Genomic DNA, 9,959 nt, shown 5'->3' on the forward strand with positions numbered 1-9,959 from the left:
TGCTTTAGACCACTGAGCCATCTCTCCAGCCCGTGAAATTTAATTCTATAAATTCGTATGAAATAATTCCAAGTTTCTTGTTTTTGCTGAAGTATCTTGATTGTTACTTGTCTCTTATGTCTATTAATTTATGATGAGAATATTACAGTTATTTTATTATTTTCAAAGGAAATGATTTGTGCACATATTCTTAGTTTCATTGTAGCTGTTAAAGAAATCACTATCAAACTCAAGATCCAGGTTTTAATTTATCCTCTACTTCAGCTTCTTTTTTTTTTTTTTTTTTTTTAACCGGGGATTGAACTCAGACCCTTGTGCTTGCCAGGCAAGCACTTATTCTACTGAGCCATCTCCCTGGCCCTTACTTCAGCTTCTTGACTTTGATTCACCATCCTAATGAGAATACTCACACAAGACCCTTCTGTAAGACACTCACAGTGAGGCCCACAAGTGGATATTTTACAACAGACAGATCTCTTGAGAAAGCCATGCATTCTAAGCAGAATATACCTGCAGAATCTAGTTGTCTATTTAAATTTGTTAACTAGGGCTCCTTGCTGCCTGAGAGGTTCAGCAAAAAAACACGTTTGTTCTTTATGTTAGTTTTGTATTATATCAGAAATATTCCAAGTTACTGAATGTCAGAGCCTCCCTGCTTTGGCAGATGACAGCAAGCTGCATGGTCTACCCCTCACCTATGTCCTCACACGTCAGTGTGACATCTTAAGAGGTGATGGACTCATGTATGTCACCAGACTTCAGAACACCAGAGCTCAAGTGAGCCATCACCAAGTGGAGGATGAATTCCACGGAGCACTTTTATGTTTAGTAGCCCAAATTTCTCATAGGCTGATAAGTCAGTGCTTTAGTTGGCTAATGGAAAGTTTATGGTAAACAATATGTCAAAACTCAAAACATCACAAAAAAAGCATTGTCGAAATTTATTTCAGAAAGTTCTGCTGAAGTTTGCTACAAAGCATAATAATTCTTATTGTAAATAATCATGTTCATTTTTTTTATCTCACACTTACCAATTCATCCAGTGTTTAATAATGTAAATATGCTGTTTATGACCACTTTCTTCTCAAATTATAAAGCTTATTTTTTGGTAACCTCTTTTCTTGAACACTCTCCTTTTGCTATATGATGCCTATTTACAACAGCATGAACATGTGTCAGAAAAATTGATCATCTGAATAATGTCAGCACTTTTATCTACAAGTATTTATGATTGCAGACACTCATTAAGACTAGTATGACTTGATCCTCCAAAACAGTGCCTTCAGTATAACAGGAATTTATTACCTCTGTAAATTTCCCTTCACTGGAACACCTCTAGAATCCAGGTAAAAAGTGTTACACTGTTCATCAAGATGATCGTTGTGGAGCGCTGAAGAACTAGTACTTCTGAGCTTGGGGAAAAAAGCAAATCTGAATTTCATTAAAGACTTAAAGAGGATGGAAAACAACGTGCAAATAGCCAAAGATTTGAAAAATGAAGTAGATGACCTGCCATAGAAAATTCACAGAACAATTTACTCTGTGTAAAGCCCATCTGAACACTGTGGAGAGAAAAGAAAAATAAAATGGATTATGTTATATCAGGCAGAATATTTATATTGTCCTTGAACAATCTCATGGATCAAAATCACAAGGAAGCACCTCAAGCGGCAGCAGCTGGTGGTGGAGCGGCTCTGCCCACATGCTTAAAGGTTACCAAGTCACCTGTTTTTGTATTTCACTGTGGTTGCTCTCTGATTTTGTGTTTCTGCTCCTAGTTATTCTGTTTTAGAGCACTGCTTGACTTTATAGGTGGGGGCAGGATAATGACAAAGACTACTTGGAAGACTTAATTTACAAGTCCTAGTAACAAACAATACACTCATTATACTGAAATACCTAGGCTTTATCTAAAGACATTGGGTAGGACTGCAATATCTAGGATCTATATAAAAATATAGAAACTTTGCACTAGGGTAATTACAATTTTTTATTCCATGAAGCATTAATAAGGCATTTTAATAAGGAGAAAATGAAACAAAAACAAGTCTTAGTCTCATGTTTCTACCCTAACACACTCAAGGCTAGTTTTCCCCTGCCCATCCCTTCCAACTGGAACATTGTGCCCATGTAATAAAGGTCAGTTTAAAGATTTTTTTTTAAAAAAATAGTTTAAGCCTTTTTTTAAAAGATTAAACAATCAGGGTAGCAGAAAGGGACTCAGTACATACTTTCCCATATCAAGCAAGCTGATATTTCAATACAGTGTAACCATGCAAGCTATATTCAGTATACATGTTCACAAAGCAAACACTGTATAGGCTCAGAACAGATTTGAAAAAACATGATATTCACATTGATTATAATAACTCTAAAAATGATTGCAATATTGCAATGGCACCTAGTGTCTTATACTAAAAAACAATGATAGCCATCACACAGAACATGCTATATACTATCTATAGAAATAACTTGTTACATAAATATTCCAGGGTTCCTTCGTTTTCCCAGTCCCACTTGTACTAGAAGGGATGTTTGATTCAGGCCCTCATCTTCCTTAAAATATTTCTGTTTTACTCCGTATTCACAAAGTCTGGTGCAGTGCTTCTAGTTTCAGGGCCTAGATTTCTATTTTATCTACTCTCAGCTTTCTGTTGATGACTCTGAAGTCCTCTAGACTTAGTAGCTTTAGCTACTGTAAGTACAGGTTGGACACCCTCAAAGACAGACTGAAATATAGAAGTGCTGGCTTGATTGCATAGTTATTTCATTTTATTTTATTTTAGGGAAGGGTCTAGAGGGTGTTCAGGGTCTCACTACTAGATCACCTGTCTAGAGCCTCCCAAGAGTTGGGATAACAGGTATGCGCCAGCCATGCCCAGTCTCAATTGCTGTCTCAGCATGCCCCAGGGGCAGGGCCTGCACAGCAGGCCCAGGAATCAAACTCCCAGCCCCTGTGCCTACTTGCAGGCACTTTAATCAGCTGAGCTGTTTGGCAGGCCCTGTAAGGTTATTTTAGATGGAAGATTTTATTTTTCTATGAAATAGAAGCCACTCATACATGTTCTCACTTCACTAAGTGGAAAACCCCCAATTCCTCTATTTGCTAGGTGGAGAAAAATCTTAAAGTTAATACATGATATTTTCCTTCATTAGTACACAAATAATTTGCAAATACTTTTGATTATACTTTTTTTGGAGAATTCATTTATTTTTTTACCATCTTTACTGCTAATACTCTGGAGCATTGTTGCTTATCAATATGTATTATTTTCAGCTTTGCACAGGGGCAGTATTGTAGCCAGTGAGGTTTATCCGAGTCTCGATTATTGCTAATTGAAAACTTTTACCAATATGCATTATTTTCTTTTGTCATACTATGACATAGTACTTTGTCTGGACTACATCGCCAAAAGATTACTCCTAACACATAAGAGAAAGAAGAATTGTAAAATGAAACAAAAAAAATCAATATATGCAGGATAGATTGGATAATTGTACTGCTGATTTCTGTTGGTCTACAAAAAGGAGAAGTTAATGCTTAAATTTTTGTTTCCTCTTCAGTTTAATCCATTTTCTCTTCTCCTTTTTAATTTCTTATAACTTTTTTTAACCAATTTTACATGCTTGTATCTGGTAAACTAAACCACTAATTTGAAGATAATATTATGCAATGTAACAACCATTATCGAAATTTTATTTTGTTTAGTGAAATTATATGTGATTTCTAATATATTTTTTACTACTTTTTATTCTATTCAAAAAAATTTTGAAAAAAATCTGAAAAGACAGCCAGATACAGTGGCATGTATCTGTAATCCTAGTACTCAAGAGGCTGAGGCAGAAGGATCATTATGAGCTCAAGCCCAGCCTGAACTGCATAGTGGGACCCTGTCTCAAAAAGACAAATAATAATAATAATAATCTAAAAAGGCATCTTATCTAGGCTAAATGTGTAACGGAGTCCTTAAAATGACTGTCAAATAAAGTTCTCCCACCCAGTTTCTATGGCTTACTGTTTCTAACTTCATTTCCTGTTGTGCACACCACTTTGTGTGAGGCAATAGAGCCTCTTTGCTACTCAGAGACTTTGTGTTTGCTCTTCCTTTCCCTGTCATGTTTCTCCCTCAAATCATCACCTCAACTTCACATTTAGGCCTTTTCTTAGTGGTGTGTTTAAAAATCTCATTTCATTCACCTTGTCCATTCAGCCCACCCACTGTGCCTTACTTGCTTTCTCTTCTTCAACAGTTCAAGTATAATCATGTCTTTTAATGACTATATAGGATTAATCATCTCTGTAATATTTCTTGTTTTTACTTAGACAATCATTGCTGATGTGTATCATTTTCATACCTTACTATTTCTCTAGAAGAGGATTATTACCATACAATTCTATTCCTTCTTCAGATTAATCTATCCACAGAAGCATAGCATATCTGATCTCTTTCCTGACATGCACTTTCCCATCAATAATCTAATTGTGAAAGTGAGAACCAAGTATGCAGCTCATCTTTAAATCAAACACAATATTGAAAAAGATATGACTAAGGTAGGACTTCCTCTGGGATTTCACTCACAATTTAGCTCTTATTAACTAGCCATATTTGGAGTAGTTTGTATAATGTCAGAAATTGGAGTAATGTTGAAATAAGAATCCTGGTTGGCTGAGAACAGTATACACTAGTAATATAGTCTCCACTACGATAAACAATGTCCCTGAGTTATGTCTACTGTTTTAAAAGAACAAGCAATAAAAAATTGTTACTAATAAATCTTTATGCAGAAGTTTAAAAATGTGCAGTGTACCACTCCAATTGCATCTTTCAGTATCCTAGCATTTAGAAGAGGTAAACAGATTTAATTTGTACCAAAAATATTTAAAAAACAATAATAGCATTACCCTGTTTAATAATTCTATGTATTTTCTATGAAAAGAGATCAATTTCTCAAGTCTTAGTTTTTAAGTCTTTTCTCACGTCTTTGAAAATAAATCTTGTTTGGACATACTAGGATTTGTCAAACAGACTGCAATTTTCTCTGATTTCTTTGACATATTTGTGGCACACATGTTTGACCTTATATTACACTTAATCCCAGGCATAGTTTTTCAAAGGACTTTTAGAGCAAGATTTTTTTTTGCAATTGTTGAAAGAACAGGAAAAGATAAAATGGCAGTGGTTAAATTTTCATTAATAGGGATGGGGAGATGGCTTAGTGTCATAAGTGCCTGCCTGGCAAGCTCGAGGTCCTGAGTTTGATCCCTGGTACCACAAGAAAAAAAAAATCTAAACTTTCATTAATATGACCTAGAATATGTGTCACGCTTGTCAAATTGGGATCCAAACTAAGATTTACGGTTTGGGACACAAGCATTTGGATTTTGTACAAGTTCCTGAGTGGCAGCTCTTCATAGTGCAGTGATTATAGGTCACTACTACTGATCTTGAGTTTCTTTTTCTTTTTTTTTTTTTCTTTTTCTTTTTCAGAACCAGGGATTGAATGCAGACACTTTGGACTTGCCAGAGAAGCGCTTATTCCACTGAGCCATCTCCCTGGCCCCTTGAGTTTCTTAAAATAAATGGACTACTATGAATCATCTGAGTGAGCAATTGCATCCTCCAACATTTCCTTCCTACAGAAGCCGTGCAGATGCTGCTGAACAAAGACTATCTTGAAATAAAACCAATTATTTTGCAGAAAACTAAATATACTAACCAGTTCAGTTGATACCAAAATTATTTGCTGTCCACACTGAGATAAAGAAGAAAGCACTGTCCCTAGGGAAAGCAGTACAGACACTCTGGCACTTTCCCTGCACTGTGAAGAGGCTCAGAAGTGTCTTATGACAAAGGCAGTTGTGGAAATTTGGAAAGAGGAAAAGCAACTCTCCAGGGTGCATGCAAGGTTAGCCACACCGTTCTCCTCACCCTGTGATATCTGCCTAGGAAAGCAGAACAGTAAGAAAAGCTGGATAGAAATATAAGGAGCCACACACTCAAGTGTCAGGCAGCCAAGTAAGATTTACATCAGTGAGGGGCATGATGGGATCTTTATGATCACAGTGCAGTGAGTGGACTGCAGGGTCACCAAAAGGAAAGTAGAATTGTCTCAGAAGAAGGATTTTAAGAAGGCAAGAGTGACCTGGAAAGTGAGCAGCTATGCCGATCACTAGGCGTAGTTTCCACTTGCTACCTGAGCCTACAAACAGCCTGCTTAAGTCAAAACTTCCTTTCTACCTCTTTCCATGACGTAGGGTAGTGGTCTCCTATGGCTGTCACCTATAGAACTTTCACACACCTAATTCCAAAGCCAAGTTTGAATCTATGGAAGTAAGAACTTGTGTTCCCCACGCTGTCAGCATCATTATGAGCAAATATTGGAAGCAGTCTGTGAAGAACATGGTTTGTTTATTTGTATGTTTGTTTCTCCTTTTGTTGCAACTGCTTCAGGAGAAAAACAAAAAGAAGTCTTTGGGAAATAATGATAGATGATAGATAGATAGATAGATAGATAGATAGATAGATAGTTTTGTTTATTTGTGTTTGGTACAAAGGATCAAACTTGGGACCTTGTGCTTGCCAGGCCAGCTCTTATTACACTGAGCTAGCTCCCTGGCCCTCATCATGTATGTTTGTGACCACCATGCATACATGACCTATTTGGACAATCAAACTTCATATAGAGATACTGAAACTGCTAATCATTTCAGAAAGGATTTGATGTGGATGATCTTTTTCACAGGGTTTAGAAATGTAAAAACAAACCCAGATTTTAGTTATTCCTAGAAGGAGTTAGCAAAAGACTGATCAAAATCATTTTAGCATTACTTATGTCAGCAACGAGCCCTTGGAGTGCTTCTCTAGCCTGTGTTTCCTTTCTCTTCATGCTCAAATGACTGAAAACTAGCGCTTGAGGATCCCTTATCTTCTCAGCTTCCTTACACCACAAGACCTGGAGGTGAGGTCAGAGTCTGCCTCTTATGCTCCTTCCAAAACAATCTTCTTCCCCGCTGATTTGTTCAGGGGTAGGAAATTGCCTCCTGTAGGCCAATTATTTGTACTAGACATGGCAGAAGAAAGCCACAGTGTGTTAAAATTTACTCCTTTTAAATAAAACTGCAAACTTCTATTGCTTCTACTATGTCATTAATGATGCATAAGAGTAAAATTATAGCCTTCTGTTTTTCTGAGGTTTTTGTTCTCTGCCAGTTATCCTTAATTGTCAAGTTGACTTTGTTAAGAGATTCCTGAGGAATCTATTGATCATGTGATGCTACTGGATTAATTCACTGATGTTCACTGAATTGTTTTGTTTTGTTGTGTGTTTGAGAAAAGGTCTCCCTATGCAGGTCAGAATAGCCTTTAACTCATTTTGTTTTTGTTTCTATTAATTCTATTGAGAAACAAATAGCAATGAGACAGTTTCAAAACTGATTAGTAGGACAGTTTCCATAACTAATGCATTGCATATTGTTGTCTTCATAGTGGTTATTCATAGTACAAGATGCAGACATGATATCTTGTCCAAACACTGTTAGTACAAATCTCTTTTCATTTAATTAAGAGAAAGTAGTGTTATATCTATCCTAACTATTTTTTATATGCAGGTATAAAATGGTCCTTCGTTTGTAGCCCTTGTTTTGCTTATTTTTTTCAGAAATAGGTATTCCATTGTCATTTAAATATAGTAGGTGAATGAATTTAGCAAAATAATCCAATATAGTCCAGTAGTCCATAATAGTAGTGGGTTATCTGTAGGACTGGTGATGTTAGAAGTTTTAACTCATTTTGAGGCTGAGGTTGTCTCAAACTCACAATGGTCCTCCTGCCCCAGCCTTCTAAGTGCTGAGGTTACACGAGTGTGCCACCAGGCCTAGCCTATTGAATATACTTTGAGTTAAAAGAGATGGAAAGCTGAGTTTTGCCTGTAGAACTCTTACTATACCTCTTTTCTTGTGATGGCCATTTAGGTGAGCCAATAAATTGTCTCTCTGATTACAGCTAGGTGGAGTTTTTCTTTCTCTTACTATTAAAACCATCCTAACTAAAGCATATGTTTTTTTTTTCAAATTCTCTCATTGATATGAAGAGTCTACTTCATGTCTTTATGAACTAATAATAATGGATAGAGTTTGCCACATTGAGGTAGCACTCAGGATTGGTCAGTGCAACATGTTAAGAGAAGAAATTTTTTTGTGTGTGACCTGCTTAGCCTGCCACAGGGCTGGGACTGGTATGTCATGTGGTGCCAAGGACTGAACAGCAGTACCTGCGGTTGCCTAAGCTTGCCTAAGCAGGTGCATTAAACCCCTGAGCTATCTTGCTGGCCTGAAGAGAGATTTTTAATGGCTTTGTTAGAAAAATTGAAATCCTGGAGACCCTATATCAGTCCCTGCCAATTCAGGGTCTCACTGAGTTGTCATCTTTACATATGATTTATTAAATTCCTTTCTCTTCTGTTTGTCCTCAAGAAGGAGGGGCAGAGTGGTTTCAATTTATCTTTGAGGCAGACATGTCCTCTCAGACTAGAACAGAGAAAAATGCATTCAACCTAATGTCCCGAGCCAGAGTCACATCACGAGGGTCCTGATGCCCAGTCCCCACCCTCCCACTAATACTGCTAAGACGTTGGAGTCAAAGGACCAGGGATACTGCCCTTTGTCCTTCCCCTTTTTCTGGCATGGTCCTGCCATTTACTCCTGGTCCCTGGGTCTCAGGCCCACATTACAGCCCAGATATTCAAGCTCTCTTCAGCCCTGTTCTTTCAAATTACAGGATCAAAATGATGGGTGCTTCTGAGACTCTCTGATACTGTAAAGGTGTGGACAAGAGGGACAATAGAGAGAATTGAGTCTCTGGGGAAAGAGGATGAACAGATAAAATCACAGTGTAACATGAGAACAAAAGAGTGACATTAAGAAAATACAGGAATGGGTGAGGAAAATAAAGAATGGGTGAGGCAGGAAAGGCCACACAGAGAAGACAATCCTTATAACTGAACAGTGTTCCCCAGAGTTCCTGCTGAGGTCCCAACCCCCCACTGCCTCAGAATGTGAATGTGCTTTGAGGTGGAATTTTATGGCAGTGAATAAGGTTACTCAAAGTCCTGTGGGTATGCCTGCATCTAAGTCACCCCAGAGGAGAGCAAGTGTGTGAGCACACTGTGTCCTAAGAGAATGTTCTAGAAGGGAGGGAATACAAGCACTGCAGTGGTAAGACAGATGATGGTGGGAACAAAGTTTATGTATACAGCAAGGGGAGAGGACTGAGGTAAACACACAGGGATAGCCTTTTAGGGGAGCAGGGAAAGTCCTCAGGTTGTCACTACAGGGAGAAAAAGACATTTCCAGGACTGTAGTACCACAAGAACTGTGACACACATATTAAAGTCAAATATGTTCATCTATTCACTTAGATTAGCATTATTTGTATGTAGTGATTTCACACATATTTATTCATTCTTCTGTAAACTTTCCTCCCCCCAGGAGACTAAACGGCCTGTTTATTTATTTTTTTCCATAATTTTATTGAGAAAAAAATAGCAATGAGACAGTTGCAAACCAAATTGGTAGGTCAGTTTCAATAATTCACACATTGCATACATTCTTCCTAGTGGTTAATTGCTATACACAATGTGGACATAATATCCTATTTACAAACACTATTACAACAAATCCCTCTATTCATTAAGAGAATATAACTGTACATTTATCCTAACCATTTTGAATACACAGATACAAAATGGACATTCATCTGTATCCCCTACTTTTTGTTAATTTCTGTTACTTGAATATTATAGGTGTGTTAACTCACCAAATTTTCTAAAAAGAGTCCAGTAGTCCATAATAGTACTGGGTCTTCTGCTTCACTGGCAATGTCAGAAATTGTTGACCTGAGTCCCCTACAGCTCAACATAACAGCATGGCTTTACTTCTTATACTTCATTTTTATTCTTTT

The 9,959-nt window shown here is 37.3% G+C and overlaps 1 pseudogene; it reads left to right on the forward strand.

Moving 5' to 3' along the window:
- Positions 1–3,275: 3,275 nt before the first annotated feature.
- LOC111813419 lies at positions 3,276–3,472 on the forward strand (annotated as a pseudogene).
- Positions 3,473–9,959: the final 6,487 nt, after the last annotated feature.

Source organism: Octodon degus, unplaced genomic scaffold, assembly GCF_000260255.1.
Source record: "Octodon degus isolate 3935 unplaced genomic scaffold, OctDeg1.0 scaffold00186, whole genome shotgun sequence".
In the NCBI taxonomy this organism is placed as follows: domain Eukaryota; kingdom Metazoa; phylum Chordata; class Mammalia; order Rodentia; family Octodontidae; genus Octodon; species Octodon degus.